A 17,942-nucleotide genomic window follows, 5' to 3' on the forward strand; every position below is an offset into this window, starting at 1 on the left:
GGCTTTTGATAATACCTATTTTTCTGAGAAGGATGGTAATATGAAGATGAGTGGATGTATGTGCCTAAAAAGGATGAGGTCCTGTAAACTGCAAATTCATTGCTACCAGCATAATTAAGATATACTAGAGTATTCAGAAAGGGAAGACTGTTGTTAGATTCACGTTCAATAGTAAACTTAATGAGAGTGTATACAGAATTAATTTGGTCCAGAAACTGAAGTGCTTCTGTTTCAAAATGACATCAGATTGAAAGATATCATTCATAAAACTTAGGCAGAATCGAGGAGACAAGGAGAAATTATGTTAGAAGTCTGATCCTAAATACTCCATAATGTAATCAGCTAAAGTAGTGATATAGGACTGCTCATCGCAGTTCTCTAGATTTGTTAAAGAAATTAATTACTCGAAATAAAATAACCAGTATTGATATTAAACTTAAATAATCTGATGATGTCATCAGAAAATTCATCTTGTAAAAGTTGTGCAGTTTCTTACTTGAAGTGGTATGATTGTCAACAGAGAAATTACATGAAAAGAAAACAATTTCTGACTAGTGAAGACGAAGGTCTTTAATTCTCTCTCTCTCTCTCTCTCTCTCTCTGTCTGTCTGTCTCTCTTTGTTGGTCCCACTGCTAAATTCATAGAAAAGTATAAACATCAAAACTTATGGTTAAGTAATACACCTGAACTTGACTATTTAGACAGTTTAGCTGAATTGTCCACGTGAATGTGACCAGCTATCTCTCTGATTGGCTACCAGTGGAGATTGAACTGCCCACTCAGTCTACAAAAGTTAGACAGGGTAAACGGCACCGCCTACTCCTTACACGAGAACAAATAGGCATTAGCTGATTTTTTTTTTTTTTGAAAATATTATGTTTTCAGTTTTAATTAAATTTTCAAGAGCTTGTGTAGCTCAGCAGAGGTGGCCTTTGCACTCTACGGTGCTTAACCTCATGAAGAAAGGATTTGGAGATTCAAATCTAGTCGCCGAATAGAGTAAATTCTGGAATCCATCTCCCAGAAACAAAATATCAAAGATTATGAAGGCATAATGCTCCAACAGAATGGTCTCACACCAGGCAATGCAATTCATTCATAATATAAAAGCATTTCATCATCATTGATACCATCAATGGAGTCGGATTTGGATTTGGAGATTCAAATCTAGTCGCCGAATAGAGGAAATTTTTCTCAGCCTTTTTTTCGACCGGTTCCCGAGTTAGTCGATCTCTGGCACGGGCTAACGGGTTTTTTCTCCCAGAAATTCGGGGTTTTCGTCCCGAAAACTCAAAAAAATCGACCGTCGAACCCACACTATTTTCAGACATAAAAAATATTGTGTTAGGGTTAGGGACCTCGAGTTGGCGAGTCTAGCTTGCTGCCTTCTAATGGCAGAGCAGTATGTCAAGTGTAGGAAGGCCTTAACAATAAATAATTAAGAATATGTATGCATTTATTTCCATCTCAGTGGCGGCAAAGAAAGGTTGTAAATCTGTATATGTGTTACTGAAGATGAAGTAACTGTTATATATTCTGGAATCCATCTCCCAGAAACAAAATATCAAAGATTATGAAGGCATAATGCTCCAACAGAATGGTCTCACACCAGGCAATGCAATTCATTCATAATATAAAAGCATTTCATCATCATTGATACCATCAATGGAGTCGAACACATTGTCCTCTGGTTAGAGAGTGAGAAGCTATTTATTCAGTAGCCTATGTTCCAAAACATCACAATAGTTGCTGTTATTTTCATCTCAGTAGCAGTAAAGCACGCCTATGTAGCAAAGTGGAAATGGCGTTTTACACCCACATCACCAGGTCGCTCGAAGTAAAAGACCTAAGTTTAATTCTAGTCCCAGATGTAGGAACATTTTCTAAGCATTTCTTCGACCAGTTACTAAGTCAGGTGATCTGGAGCATGGCCAAGATTTTTTTCTCCCAAAAACTCGGATTTTTCATCCCATAAAACTCAAGAAATTCAATCATAGAATCCACTCTATTTTAGACAGGGGCCTAAAACGGCGAAGCTGTTTTAGACTATCTAACTTTTGGAGACTGAGGGATCATTTCAATCAACACTGGTAGCCAATCAGAGAATTCAGATATTAACCAATCAGATAATTAACACGCCACCGGTGAAAGGATGCTGCTAAGACTCTAAGCCTTAGATGCAGCTAACAAGTGCCGCCATCTGTTAGTTCCTAATCCTAACACTATGTTTTACCGTCTGAAAACAGCGTGGATCTACGGTCCATTTTCTTGCGATTACGAGTCGAAAAACCTGAGTTTTCGGGATAAAAATCCCACTTGCCCGAAATCAACTAATGCTTGAACCGGTTAAAAAAAAAAAAAAAGATTCAGTGAAAGTTTCTCTGTTCAGCGACTAAAATATCACTTGCGACGCTCTTCCTTCGAGCAGTCGAGCACTACGGGACACGCCACTTTGACTAAGCATCGATCAACTAAGAAGGCAATGTGTAGAACCAAAATGTGGGATTTACTTCCGATTCGGATATCAAACATGCCTCTGTTGTAAGGAGAAAAGTCGACGCTCATGTAAGCGAAGAATTTGAAAATGATTTGCAAAAAAAGGAAACAGCAATAAAATAAAAAACATAAGAAAAATTATTCAAGAGAAGGAAGTCATGACACCGAAATGTAATGAGGCAAATTATATTTGCCAGATTACCTTTTAAATTGAAGCACTGGATAATAAAAGTGTCCAACGGACGATTAAGCTCCAAAAGAGAGTAAATAATCAGAAAAACTGAACAAAGTGTTAAAAATAATTTTAAAAAAATGTAAACAGAATCTGCGCAAGAGTTTAAAATCACTGGAAAAACAGAGGGAAAATAAAATGAAATAAAAGTATAGACAGATTGGAAACAGATTCTGGACAGGAAATTAAAATAAATCGAATTATAAATGAAGCAACAAAGAAGATACCGTCAGCTGCTGTTAACTTTAAATCACGCAGAGGAACCACGTATATATAGCAAGTGATAAAGAGTGGCTTTTGAAATCCATAATAAAGAAAGATGAAAATAAAAGTCACTCCAAATATCACAAGAACAAGAATATAATCAGATAATAGGAAGAATAAAAGACAGTGAAACGATCAGTTCATAAAATACTATAAATAACACATAATATGAAACTTATTAGCTCTAAATTGTAATCGTCAAATCAGAAGGATATTCATAGCCTACTAATAAATCAAATATTTATATATATAGGACCGCTACTGTTTAATGTGTACATTAACGATCTAGGAAAGGATCTGAGAGGAACTATTCAGTTATTTGCCAATGATGCAAAGTTGTGTAGAGCAATACATGGTTAATGTCAAAATTATGCAGGATGATTTGGATAGATTCGCAGACTGGGCAAAGAAGAATGGATATTAGTTTAATGTGGCAAAGCGTAAGGTTATGCATTTTGGTGCGAAAAGATTACCAACTGTATACCACATTGATGGAACTGTATTAAAGGAAATTGATGAAGCCAGAGACTTGGAAGTGTTATTAGATATGTAGTTAAAGTTTAGATGGCATATATCAAAGTGCTAAAGCAGTTCATCGGATTACTTGGATACTGAAGAATACTTTGACGGGCAGAGACAAGCAGGATATTATTCCTCTTTATCGAGCCTCAATAAGACCTCATCTTGACGACTATGCACAGATCTGATCACCTGGGTTTCTGGCAATGAGAAAGTGGTGGAGAGGACCCAGAAGTAAGTGGCCAAGATGGTAGCAGGTCCAAGAAACGAACCTTATGAGAACAGGTTGTAGATTTGTGGGTTACAGAAACTGGTTGACAGGTGGAAAAGGGGTGATATGATTGAGACATACAAATTACTGAGGGGATTTTACGAGATTAATATACTTACATACATACATCTTCAAGGCCCACCTTTCTTAATTGGGTTGTGGGGGAAGCTGCAAGAGGAACTTCCAATGGTCACGATCCTTCGCCACCAAGCTCAGGTGTTTCTGGTGGGACTCCCAAACGTTTCCACTCAAGGTATTGGATATAATCTATCCAGTGAGTAATTGGCCTTCCACGTGGCCTCCCACCCTGGCTTGGCAAAGAGGGCTAGCTGGGGGAGCCTTTCTTGTGGCATTCTGACCAGGTGCCCATACCAACATAACTGTGATCTCTCAACATGGAGAAGCAACGGTTGAGTATTAAGGGTTTCCCGAATAGCAGAGCTTCTAACTCTGTCGAGTCTTGTCATCCCCGCAACCCCTCGAAGGAACCTCATTTCAGCCGCTTGGATTCGTGTCCGTATTCTTTCGGTCATTACCCAACTCTCATGACCATAGGTGAGGATGGGGACATAGACTGTATTGAAGACAGCCAGCTTTGCCTTCTGGCTTAACTCCCGCTTCAATACTACTGAACGGCCAAGCTCCCACAATATTGAGCTTGCTAAGCCAATTCAAGTATCTAGCTCTATGTCCCATTTTCCATCATTCGTGAATATGGACCCAAGGTATTTAAACTTCTCCACCTGCCTCAGTGGGACTCCACTCACATGTAGAGTGCACTGAGATGGTTGTCTTGAGACCACAAATGTTTCAGTTTTGGCCACACTGATCTTCATCCCAGCTTCTGCACAAACATCTACAACCATATCCAGGGTATGCTGGAGGTCATCAATGGAAGAGCTAAGCAGAACTAGGTCATCTGCAAAAAAGCAGATGTCCAATGCTACATCTTCCAATTCTGATACACTCACTGCCTCGGCTACACCTATTAATCCAGTCCTTAAATATTATGAAAAGGAGGAGTGACAGACCACACCCTTGGCGGAGGCCAAAGGAGACTGTAAAAGGTTCAGACTTTGTGCTGTTTAGCCTGACACAAAATTTTGGGCATTCATACAGGGACTTGATGACAACTAATGGTTGACCATCCACTCCGTGCTCCTGTACTACTTGCAAAAGCTTATCCCGAGGAACCCAGTCATATGCCTTCTCCAAGTCCATAAAACATTCCCAAGATTTTTCAAAGACTTGCCTTTTTCAAAGACTTGCCCAAGCACCTAGCATATACTTTCCCAGGCAGGCTGAGCAGAGAGATGCCATAATAGTTGCTGCAATTTCTCTGGACTCCTTTCTTGAAGACTGGTATTATTATGCCTGTCTGCCATTGCTTTGGTGCTCGTCCAGATATCCAAGCAGTCTGACACACTCGAATCATCCAAAGAACACCATCTCGATTTAAGGATTTTAGCTTGGAGGGGTTTAGGATCGAATTTCATCATCACCAGCAACCTTGCCTGATTTTAATGATTTTATTACTAAATGGACCTCTTCTGCTGTGATGAGACTAGTCATCACCCCGATCTGCACCTCTTGGATGTTTACAACTGCTGGGCCACCTCAGTTAAGAAGGCTCTCAAAGTATTCGCTCCATCTGTGGAGAATATCTTCCTCGGGTGTTAAAAGTGCACCATCAGAGGCCTTAACTGTCCTTGCTGTGCACGATTTCCTCCCTCGAAGGGGGCGATGGTATGCAAGAATACAGTACTTTGTTTGCATTTGCACAGGATGAGTCTAATCTTTCTCAAAAGGATTCCTAAGCTTTCTGATTTGCTGTCCTTACTGCCTCAGCAGCAGCAGCTTTTCATGCCTGAGTGTACTGGAAACGCATCTCAGGTAACCTGACCCTAAGCCATGTTAGGTAAGCATCCTTTTTTGCCTAGACAGCTTTTTTTTGGACCTCTTGGTTCAACCAAGGTGTCCTTTTCTCACTGCCCGCGTCACGCCGAGCTGCTTTCTGCCACAGCATGAGAGTGCAGAGGCAGTGACAGCAGTTCTGAACAGCTCCCACTCCTTCTCAACATCTGCAGTATGCTTGGGAATCTCTTTGAACCTGGAGGAAATGTCATCTGCAAAATTCTTCCTCACAGCCTCATTTTCCAATGCCTCCCATTTCATGTGGTATAGCTGCTTAGGCCTACCTGCGTTGACGGTTGCATCTGGTTTCTGAAGCCGTGGAGTGCACACAACAAGGTGGTGGTCAGTTGACATTTGTGCCCCCTCTCTTCACACAAACGTCCAGCAATGAAAAAAATAGGTCTGCTGGGATTATAAAGAAGTCAATCAAAGACCTTTGTTCAAGTGTATCCCTGTACCAGGTATACTTATGGACTTCTTGGTGCTGGAAGAAGGTATTCGTTATGGACAGATTGTTAGTAGAGCAGAAGTCCAATAATTTCAACTCATTCGCGTTAAGGTCAGGGTCTCCGTTCCTCCCAACTAAACCCCTCCACGTCTGGTCATCTGTTCCAACATGTGCATCGAAGTCTCCCATTAGTAGGACTGATTCCATGTCTTCCACCCTGTGAAAAGCAGCATCCACTTCCTGTAGGAAGGCAGAGTATTCTTACTCCATATTAGATGCATAGACTTGCACCACAGCCAAGTCATGGTTTTTCATCTGGAGCCTTAATACACATACCCGTCCACCCCAATGGAATCCACTCAGCAACAGAATCTGACATCCGGGGGCTTGTGAGTTTCCCCCACACCTGCCTGAGCAGACATTGTCAGACTCACACCAGAGTAGTAGAGCTTTCACCCCCTCATTCAGGTCAACAGTTCCAAAGCCTCTCCTCTTGGTAGCACTTGGCTTCCTAGACCAGTTCCTTCTCCTTCCCTGTCAGAGAGATGTTCCAGTTGCCTAGGGGGCTTGTGAGTTCCCCACACCTGCCTGAGCAGACATTGTCAGACTCACACCAGAGTAGTAGAGCTTTCACCCCCTCATTCAGGTCGACAGTTCCAGAGCTTCTCCTCTTGGTAGCACTTGGCTTCCTAGACCAGTTCCTTCTCCTTCCCTGTCAGAGAGAAGATGTTCCAGTTGCCTAAAGACATAGTCTGGTGCCGTTGTCGTTGCCATTTTCATCATTTTGCAGAACCATTTCTTTGAACTGCCCTTAAACATCTCCCCAAACAGGTAGCGGAGTTTCCTCATTAAGAAATTACGCATTGATTTCTTTTTAATTCCCAGTAAACAATCGTGATCTGCTTTTCTTTCTTTCTTTTTTTTTTTTTTTTGGTAGTTACTCATTAAGAAGTTACTCATTGATGGAGTTTCCTCTAGCATAGTGCTGAGGAGTGGTGTCTAAGGGAGACTGTAACATATTTTTCGAACGGGTCCCTCTGCCTAAAACCCGAACGCGTCTCTTGGTAACCCGCGCGACGGACGATGCGGTATGACCATTGTTTGATGACTTGACCACGTTACAGTGTTTGGTAATGCCCTGTTATCACTACCAATAACGAGATTAATGTAGACGAAATTTTTCTGAATAGGTCTGGTAGTGGGAGAACTAGTGGACATCCTTGGAAACTGAGCAAGATATAGTTAGCCAGGGTGTTAGAACTAAAATTTTTGTTTGGAGAGTGGAGAATGAGTGGAATAAGCTGCCAGAGTCTGTTGTTAATGCCATGACTACAAATGAGTTCAAAGCAAAGTATAACACATACTGTACAAATGTTGGATACTTGGCATGGTGTTTAGGGGCTCCCTCGATTAGTCTAAGGACACCTTGGAGTTGTCAATAATAATAATAATAATAATAATAATAATAATAATAATAATAATCTTTTTTAAAATAAATAATATTTTTATTCATTGCTAAAATATTTACACATATGTATACAAACAGTTATCTTGAGTATAATTTTACAAAATTTTTCTAGTTTGGATTTTAGCTGATAATTTTAATAACACTATTGCCTCTGTATTATGCATTTACAATACTTGTTCTAATATTAACAGTGATGATTATACAGATTGTTTTTTTTTTTGTTTTTTTTTAGTGAATAACTAATTTAATGCATTTCTGATTTCTTCCTCGAAGCTTTGCAGCTTATCTGAGGAAGATAATAGGTGGCGGTGGTTTCGTGGTTATCTTTCCATATTGGTCACAAGCCAGGTGTTCATTTTACTGTTTGTTGGGACGTGCTTGGAAGGCTTGAACTGCTATTACACAGTTTAACTTTTTTTTTTTTTTTTTTTTGCAAGTAGGGTTGGATTTGGACATGGTGTGCTTGCTTGTGTCCTTGTAGTGGTGTTTTTTGAGACGGGTTTGTCATGGTTTTTTGTGTGTGAGGGAGAGAGAGAGAGTATTAATAATAATAATAATTATAATGTAACTTGATAGTAATCAATGAATCAACAACAACCATGGATTCAATCCCCGTAGATGCCTGATGCCATCTTGATATGATTTTTCCATTGCATTCTATTTTGTGCAAGATGACTCAGTTTGTGTGCAGAGTTTCTGCACCATTTGACAATGTCATCGCCCATTCTCTGTTTGGTCTTCCTCTTTTGTTCTTTCCTTCAATCATCCCAAAATACTAGTTGTGGTGGTGGTGGTGGTGCAGGTGGGCGGTAGATGGCGTTGATGGAGATGATTCGTAGTAGAGGTTCGGTGTAGTGGTTGAGAAAGTTGTAGGTGTCCTCCCGTGATGAGTCTTCGGACTCCTTGGAGGTGTCAGGAATAATAATAATAATAATAGGGATATTAAAGATCCAACCTTATTTCACCGAAGATATGTCGAAGCTTTAAGAATTTCAAAAATGTGACCAGAGAGCTTTTGAAAATACAGTCGTCAGCTTCAGAGTTGCTGTAACTTGCATTCTTTGATAACAAATATTAAAATTTTTCAGATATTTTAATACTACAGTATAAGAAACAAAACTTTGCTCTAGAAACCTATACAACAACATCTATGAAAAATAATAACCACCCATTATATAGGATCCTAATCTGTGAATTTGCAATTAAAAGTAATAATGGTGGATTAATGATATTAATGAAATGTAAACTAGACATTTAGTTACTTTCTCATGAGGTACTTATAAGGCACGATGTGTTAGAAGTTGACATAGATAGTGTTGGAAAACAAAGTATACACATCACTCATTAATGGATATGGACCAACGAAACCTAAAAAAAAGAGAACATTTTGGGAACAAAACATCATCTGTTAAACAAAGCAGCCATATCCACAGGCATACATAGGTCTTACACTAGTTTTTTATTTTATTTTATAGAGGCCTGTGTAGCTCAGTGGAAGTGGCGCTTGCGACCTTTGCGCTAGGCCATTCGAAAACAGACTTAAGTTGAAGTCTAGTCATCGACTGAAGGAACTCTTTCTAAGCCTTTCTTCGACTGTTCGGAGTTAGTCTATCTCTGGCACGAGCTTGGAGAGTGGTGAATGAATGGAATGCATTGCCTGACTCAGTTGGAGTACTTTGTCTGTAAATGTGTTTAAGAATAGGTATGAGAGATATTGTGTGGATAGTTTGGGTCTCCTGCGATGAGTCTTCTGACTACATGGTGATACCCATATATTAATAATAATAATAATGATATAAATAAATAAAAATAATAATAAAACCTGAAATATAATAAAACCTTATTATTATTATTATTATTATTATTATTATAAAACCGGTAACTAATAATGGAATCAGTGTCATGTACTTATTCACTGTTAATGACCAAGAGAAGTAAATTCACAAAGTGAATTACTTGTAACAAATAGTAATACCCTTAAGGAGGTTAAAGCATGTGTAAATATATGATATACTCGTATCTATTTATGATGTATTTATTTTTACTACTATCTATTTATTTGTTATTGGTTTAATAAAATATGCTCCGTAGCGCAGAAAGAACGATTGGAAAAGGCCCGAGTTCGAATCTTGTGACGATATGGGCCTTTTTCAATTGAAGGTGAGTTAGGCTATCTCATACGGTAGTAGTAGTAGCAGGGTTTTTTTCTCCCGAAAACTCGGGTTTTTCATCCTACGAATAGGCAAATCGGCTATCAGCACACACATGCAATTTACAGACAAAAATATGCTGCTGTTATTGGTGATGGGCGGTAGATGGCACTGACAGTAGTTGTGTATAGTGAGAGAATTAAATAGTAGGGGAGAATGTGAAATATACAGTATTTGAAGTGGAGTGCGGTGAAATGTCCTACCATGAGAGTCCGGGGATTCTTGAAGGTGTCATGTAATAATACTAATATACAACGCTTCACCATAAATTTGTTTTAGCAAATTAAGACGTTTTAAAATCTCTGAATATAAAACCAATAAATTGTTTCATAAATAAATACAAACAAAATCGATTGGTTATTATTGGTTGGACAACAGCATACTATCAAAATTACTACACAGATATAAACTAAGGAAAACAATTTGGACACAAGAAAGCGGACGTATGAAACTGGAGGAGGACACTTGGCTTATGACGATGATTCGAAAAAGTGATTGTTTTTCTTCCCGGTAGAAACGGTGGAGACAGACAGAGAGAGAAAGAGAGGTATATTTAATGTATTACTTTAGTTAATGCGATTTTTACGAAGACCATCACAGTTGTCAAAGTTCACATAAAAAATAAATAACCAAAGGAAACATATAAATAAACTAAACTTATTTACCAAGAAAAACGAATAGCGCCCGAACAGGGACTCGAACCCTGGACCGTTAGGTTAAAAGCCTAACGCTCTACCGACTGAGCTATCCGGGCTTGGTGAAAGCATTTTATATTACCTTATTAGTACGGAAATAGTAATTTAACATTTTCCAGAATGAATATATATTATGATATTTCCAAAAGAGAATAGGAAAATTGGAAGATGGAAAATGTTAAGTTATTCCATGTACTTCCACTTATTTGAACTGTTGCACCCACATGCCAGTGATTCAAAAGTCATACCACTTCACAAACTGATAGTATTTTGGTAATCACGTGGCAAAAATGTGCTATTGAAATTTTCAAATTAAGATTTATTAAATAATGTTGCTTAAATGAAATTTGTGAACAGCTGTATGTGATTATGAGCATATGTTTAATTGCAAAACTGTTTTCTGTTTGTATTAGAAGTCTTCCGAAGCTTGAAGAGTATATTAATTCAATATTAATACATCATATAACTGGTGTGTATTTGTTTTAAATTTTAGATTTTTTTTTTAATTCCCAGTAAACAGTCCTGTTCTGCTTTTTTTTTTTTTTTGGTAGTTACTCATTCAATATGCATAGCATATTTAAACTTATAATTATTTTACTTAAAATAATCAATTTCTTGTTTAAATGACTATGAACACATAATCTTATTCGTACCTCGAATTCAACCAAAAAAAAAAAAATCCATAGAATTTTCTGTGAGGAAGTGTGTTTCCAGAATGCAACTGCATCTTTAAATTCTTCTTCTGATGAATTTATATCATACACCTAAGCATCCAGTTTAGGTGTAAATTTATTTTATGTAAATTCATGAACACTGTATTATTGTTGTCAGTTTTGTACGGGCACCCCCCATGGTCTCCTGGGAGGAGTGTGAAGACTCCTCCCAGGAGACCCAGACGATCCACACAATATCTCATATCTCTCCTAGAACCCATTAACAGACAAAGCACTCAGAACTAACCCTGGCAACTCATTCCCCTTATTCCCAACTCTAAGCAAAAAATCTAGTTTGAGTTCGTAATTACCATACTGTCAATAGTAAAGTACTTTTTATGCGTTATCGTGGGATCAATATATTCTTGGTTCCACTTGGAATTCCTTGAGAATTTATTAGAGATACATTGAATGGTTCCACTTGGAATTCCTTGAGAATTTATTAGAGATACATTGAATGGTTCCACTTGGAATTCCTTGAGAATTTATTAGAGATACATTGAAAAGTCATTATTGGGAATACCAGCAAATATAATATTCATATATGTTCTTAATGACAGGCTCTGTTTTCTAATGAATAAATAAACTATAAATACAGTTAATTTTATTTTTATTTTTAAAATACTACTAATCAGAAACAGTTTACATTTTACTGACAAATATAGGATGAGACAGTAATAAGTTTAGTTTAATCCTTTATCCAAGTGTGAGCAAACAAAGTTTGCATCTGAAAGTATCTTCAGGACTAAGCTAAGGTGGTGCAACACCAAGGCAACTCGTGGCAGGATATGAAAGGAATGTTGGAAGAAGCGAGCAAGAAAAGTGACAGAGCGAAAATTGTTACTTTGTTAGTTAAGAAGGAGCACCGTGATTGGAAATGATTCAATGTGCTGGCTGTATTGAAGAAATGAGTGTGGGTTTTTGAATATGCAGAGTGAGTCTGATGGTAGACAAAACTGGTATCATTTGAATGGCTTACACTTGAATGGATTTGGCATTGGGAACATGGAGAAATTACTTATTGGGGTGAGGCCTAATACAGATAGTCATGGAAACCTGATCATCTTGAGAGGAATCTTGAGAATTTGTAAGTTCAGCTAAGGTATGGAAACATGATAATGATATGAATGTCAGTGAGCATGGTAATGAATTTAGTGAAGGGGTGGACCTGTACACTTTGGGTTTGGACTTTTTGAATGTGTCTGGGGATAATTAATCAATTAATAGCATGTGAATAGCTGTGAGTCCCATACACACAGTATAGCACCATCTTATGAAGTAACTTATATCTACACAAATGCTAGGAGCATTATGAATAAAGGGGTTGAGTTTTCCCCCCCCCTCTCCTTTTGGTGATTTGTTGTGAGAATTATATTTACTTGCATTCATTTTACTAAAAATACAGTAAGTTAACTGAACTAGTACCTCAAGAAGTTTTAAGTATACACCATAATTCATGAATCCTGGATGGATGATATACCAGTGGTGCATTCTAGAGTGTGCACCACTGGTATATATTACAGTTTGTATTACAATACATATCCCACAATTACTCTGATAAGTGAATATTATCTCATACAGTACTCAGTGCCAAATTTTGTATTAAAAAAGAAAGATATGAATGTAACTATAATGTATAATGTAAATATAAATATGTAAGTGTAATGTAAAATCTAAATATCTGTAAGTGTAATGTAATATAATGTAAATATGTGAAACCTGGCTCTCAGTCAGAAGAGATAGGAGAGGAGGGGGGGGTACTACTAATATCAGATGATTTGAGTCTAGTTAGGGTAGAAACTTGTGTACAAAACAATAATAGTAATAATTTCCCATGTAGCAGTGAGTTGGAGGCTGTCTGGTGTGAAGTGTAGGATACATTTATTACCCATCAGGTAATGCATTGCCATATTACCTGATGGGTAATAAATGAATAATGGCTATGATCAACCAAAATTATCCGATCACTGATTGGGTTGCAGAGAAAACTCATGTAAGAATGAAGGAGAATTTTTTGAGCTGTTACGAGACAATTTTCTCAAGTTGCATGCGAAAGAAGTAACTAGAGGCCAAATAGTGTTCTGATTTGATTATAATATCATCTCATTAACAATGTGACTGTTTTGCCTCCATGATCAGCACATCATGATCATGGGAATCAGTGGCACACTCAGGATTTAATCTCGGAGGGGACCGAGCATTCCAAATTTAATCTTTTTTTTTTGGGGGGGGGGAGCCAAGTTGAGTAGATGATTTGAGAAAACACACTACGCATTGCATACGACCTATGACTCAGCATTTGCAGTGATCACCAATACGTGATACCCGTGATCTCCTCTAGCCCGGCTCGGGCAAATGAAGTAGTGCCTGAACACTACTTCGTTCGCCTTGCACGTTCACAGTGGCCAGGATTCCCGAGAGCTATAGGGTATATGACGTCATGTGACTGCTAATTCATAAGTAACATAGAAATAGAAGACATGACACAACATAAATTTAAAAAAAAATGAATTTTCATTAGGAAAAGATTTTTGGAAATTTTTCTAGTGTTTTTTCCCTTTCTCTTTTTTTTTGGGGGGGGATTAGCTCCCCTCCCTGGGTGCACCAATGATGGGAATAGTAGACCTTTATTGAACTGGGATGTAGATAAGTATATGGATGTTTTAATTAGAACAGGTTACATGCTGAATTACAAAGCTGGAGTGTATGATAAACTCAAGTGAATACTATGTTTGGTCCCATGGGATCAGTTACAAATGGGAAGCTTTGAAAAGGTGCTTAAATGAGGTGGTATCTGAATGTGCCTTTAGAGTTTGAAGAACAAATAGGGTAGGAGTAAAATGGTTTTGCAACCTTATTAAGCAAGAGATCCATAAGAAGATGATAATGTGAAAGTAATATCATGAGAACATGGATGAGAGGAGTTATGAAATGTATTAAGTTGCAGGTTAGTATTATATAGAAAGCTAAGTTGGAGTATGAAAATAAATTGCCTGTGCAAACCAAAGGTAACTGAAAAAATTTTATTGCTATGCCACAAGTAAAAGAAAAAATAAATGTGGAAGAATAAATGTACAGAATGCGGACAGTATCCTTGTGTCAAAAGCAGATGTGATTGTTCAGATTATGAATGATCACTTTGTCAAGATCTATAAACCTGCTGAATGTAACATAGCACACAGTGCAATCACTACATTCTATGAAGAAATACAGATTCATGAGAAGGATGTTGTATAATTCCATTGCACAAGAGTGGTGCAAAGATGGATGTGCTTAACTATTGCCCTTTCAGTATCTGTGGAGTAATTGTGAAGTTAGAGAAATTTGCAAGGACAAATTTGCAAGAAATTTGCTTATTCTCTCATTTCTGTACGTGAGTACAGAAATGAGAGAACAAACAGGGCTATACTTTGCAAGGAACAGCATGGGTTTACTAAAGGGAGGTCATGTCTGAGTAGTTTGCTCTTATTTTATAGTCATGTTATGGCTGAGTTGGATAAAGGGAATAGATATACTATGATACTGTTGGACTTTACTAGGACATTTGATAGGATACCACATGAAAAGCTGTTGCATAAACTGGAATATATAGGATTGGAATCTTTTCTGCCTAGACTTTTCAACCCATACACTTTCAGTCTGTCCTCAAAAGATGCATTTGACAGACCTAACACAAGCTTGATCACTCATCTCCGAATCCTCTCCACTATCTTTTATTTCCAAGAAATCCAGGAGAACAAAGCTGTGCACAGTTGTCAAGGTGCAGCTGAATCATAGCCTTATTAAGATGAATAATAATTTCCTTATTTTTACTTGTCAGTGTGTTCTTCAACATCCCAGTAATCCTTTGAGCTGTTTTGTTAACTTTTGCAATACATTACTGAACTCTGTCCACTATTGCTCCCCAATCACTTGACTCCTGAATTTCCTGCAATACAGTGTAATATACAGTATGTAGAATTATCATCAGGAAGTGCATAACCTACATTTTGTAACATTAAATGAGAACTATTATCCTCTACCAGTCTATCTATCTATCATCATGCATAATGCCTTCATCACCTTTATCAACTGTTGTCCTCCCCAATTTTGAATCATCAGCAAACAGTTGAATATTCTCCTTTAAATCATTTCCTATATCTTTAATGTACAAAATGAATAGTAATGGTCCTAGTACAGAACCTTGAGGCACTTCACTAGTCATCTTTATTCTGCTAGACTCCACTACTCTCTGCAGTCTGTCAGTCAGCCTCATATCTGTTCCCATTTGCTCCAACTTATGCAATAGGTTTTCCCTGTGGTATGCTGTCATATGCTTTGCAAAGTCTTTGCTAAGCATTTTCCTTATCTAATTCCGCTATCATTCTGCCATTTACATCCACTGAGTAAATTACTAAGACAAGGACCTATCCTTTTACGAAGCTGTGCTGAACACTGTAGAATATCTTATTTCCATCTGCTGTTCCTGATTGGTCCCACCTTTAACCAACTTTTCCAGTATACTTTAACTGCTTCTTTCTGAAATAGTAATTGTTCTGTAATTTGCTACTTTTGTCTTGGAACCTGGCTAGAGAAGAGAATTGGATTAAACAACTTCATCAGAGTCATAGCCAGTACATGAGCTGACATGTCATTCATTCAGTCCCACTGCATTATTTACATTCATATTTTTCAATATATACTGAGCACCTCCAATTCATCTATTTCAAGTCTTGTATCAGTCTCTGTCACAGCAGAGTTTAAAATCTCTTGGATGATAGACAATTGCAGAGTGATCAGTTAATAACTCAACTAATTTCTTCTGCTTCTGTCACCTTCCAGTCATCAGCACTGATTAAAGTTATCTTACTATAATCATTCTTCCTTTTACTCAGTGGTTAAATTCTAAATGAATAAGCTTTGGGGCCCTTAAAGTAAGGATCATAAATGTGAGACTATTGCTAGATTGTTGATATGTTGTTTTTTAATTTCATTTATTTATTTATTCATTCTGGTGGAGTTTGTTTAGACCCTTCCCCTTTAATGAGTATTAATCCATTTATTCACTCTGATGCTAATTGAATACCCTGATATGAAGAACTTGGACCTAGGGTCTGTACCTCTGCACATGTTATACACCCTAAGCCACCATCCTTACAAAATAACCAGTTGTATTTACCTTTGAATGCGATCCACTGGTCGAGTGTCCAGCAAGTCAGCAAATCTTTCCTTTCGTTCAATGTATTAAAGGTTGGTCGATTGGTACAGATTGGTCTCTACTACTAATGGTTCATGCAAAAAGCTAAGCAAGTTTGAGCGCAGTTAGTAGTTGGAAGGGAATCAGTTGTTTGATACTGTTGGCACACTTTCCCTCAATGAGTCTTTGGACTCCCTGGGATGTCGCATAATAATAATAAATATAATAATAATAATAATATTAATAATATTATTATTATTATTATTATTATCACATTGCAACCGATGGGAATTCTGTGTTTCTGTTCACAGACCTCTTTCTCTTCAGAAACTACACACAAACTTTCATTACAAACTTGTTTTGTATTATCACTGTCATCTGAGCTATTTTTCCATTTAAAGAAGGTATCAATGTAATTATCCATAGTTGAAATACTGTACTTATTCAAATATAATTTGCACTCACGTATAACTTGCATCCCTGATTTTACTTTTCTAAAAAAGAAATTAAAAAGTTTTGCATATACCTTGCGCATGAAAAAAAAAGCTTAAACACATTCATGTTGGAACAATAGTACTTGCTCCTCGTGATAAACAGCACGCCCTCCCCAATAGCCACTATACTGCAGAGGCAAGAAAAAACAAGTACTTTTATTATGTCAGTGAATAAGGTATGAGCAGTCCATGTAACATATTTCTCAACAAATAGTGCAATTAGAGACAAATGGGATAAAAACGATACTAATTAATGAATCACATGTCCCCTCATACAGAAACTATGCTGTATAGACTCGAGCAAAACCATATGTTGCACCAGCAAACACAGTATCTAACAAAAAAAACTATTGTTATTCGTTAGATGTCTGTGTGTGTGAGTCTGCCCACCACAAAGCAGCAATAAAATTCAACTGAAAGTGTTAAAACTAAGAAATATATATATAGTGAATGTCATTATGGCAGTTTCACATATTATGGAATTCAGTTGAAGAGAGTTAGCATTTCAACTCAATTGTCAGCTTGCTTTTATCTTTCGGTCATGCGATCTTTTGTTAATACTACACTAATTATACATACGTCTTAATAACTTGCCATTGCTGCCTGTTTCGCACCCTGCTTTCACTTCTCACTAGTCATTCATGAAGGATTGTTCATTATGTATCTCAAGTCTTGTAAATTACTGGCAGTACAATAGACAGGGTGTAGCATAGAGGCAGTCTGCCTCACGCCTCAGCTTAATTAAGGGTGCTCGTTCAGCCATATTGTGATAGGCGCCGTATTAGGGCAAGAAGATATTTTAGAACATCTAATATTGATGCAATAGATTTATTTGAAGAATTAAAAATTCTCTCAAAAATAATACAAGAGAAAAGTGGTCCTCACCAAATTTTATCATATATATATATGTTACTGGCAAAGTGTGAAAAGCAGGCATTCTATGGCAAAGTATGAAATGTCTGTTTTTTTAATATTTTACATACTTTCCCTAGGTATTGTATAGAATGACAAATACTATTTCAGATATATTTTCATTTTGAA

The 17,942-nt window shown here is 37.3% G+C and overlaps 1 protein-coding gene and 1 non-coding gene across 5 annotated transcripts in view; one reads left to right on the plus strand and one right to left on the minus strand.

Annotated features, from left to right (window-relative positions):
- Positions 1-10,038: 10,038 nt before the first annotated feature.
- Positions 10,039-17,942, plus strand: part of LOC150107302 (short/branched chain specific acyl-CoA dehydrogenase, mitochondrial) — a 186,810-nt gene continuing 178,906 nt past the window's right edge. For 2 of the 4 annotated variants that reach the window (XM_090391160.1, XM_090391161.1), the window contains exon 1: positions 10,720-10,987. The gene's annotated coding sequence lies outside the window, so the exon portion shown is untranslated. Of the gene's footprint in view, positions 10,371-10,719; positions 10,988-17,942 lie in introns of those variants that run through there. The other 2 variants (XM_090391162.1, XM_090391159.1) reach the window with 2 other exon arrangements.
- TRNAK-UUU (transfer RNA lysine (anticodon UUU)) lies at positions 10,505-10,577 on the minus strand. Its single transcript has one exon. It is a non-coding gene; the product is annotated as a tRNA-Lys (tRNA).

Source organism: Typopeltis vanoorti, chromosome 4 (assembly GCF_054136105.1).
Source record: "Typopeltis vanoorti isolate ZY-2024b chromosome 4, IOZ_Tvanoo_1.0, whole genome shotgun sequence".
Lineage (NCBI taxonomy): Eukaryota > Metazoa > Arthropoda > Arachnida > Uropygi > Thelyphonidae > Typopeltis > Typopeltis vanoorti.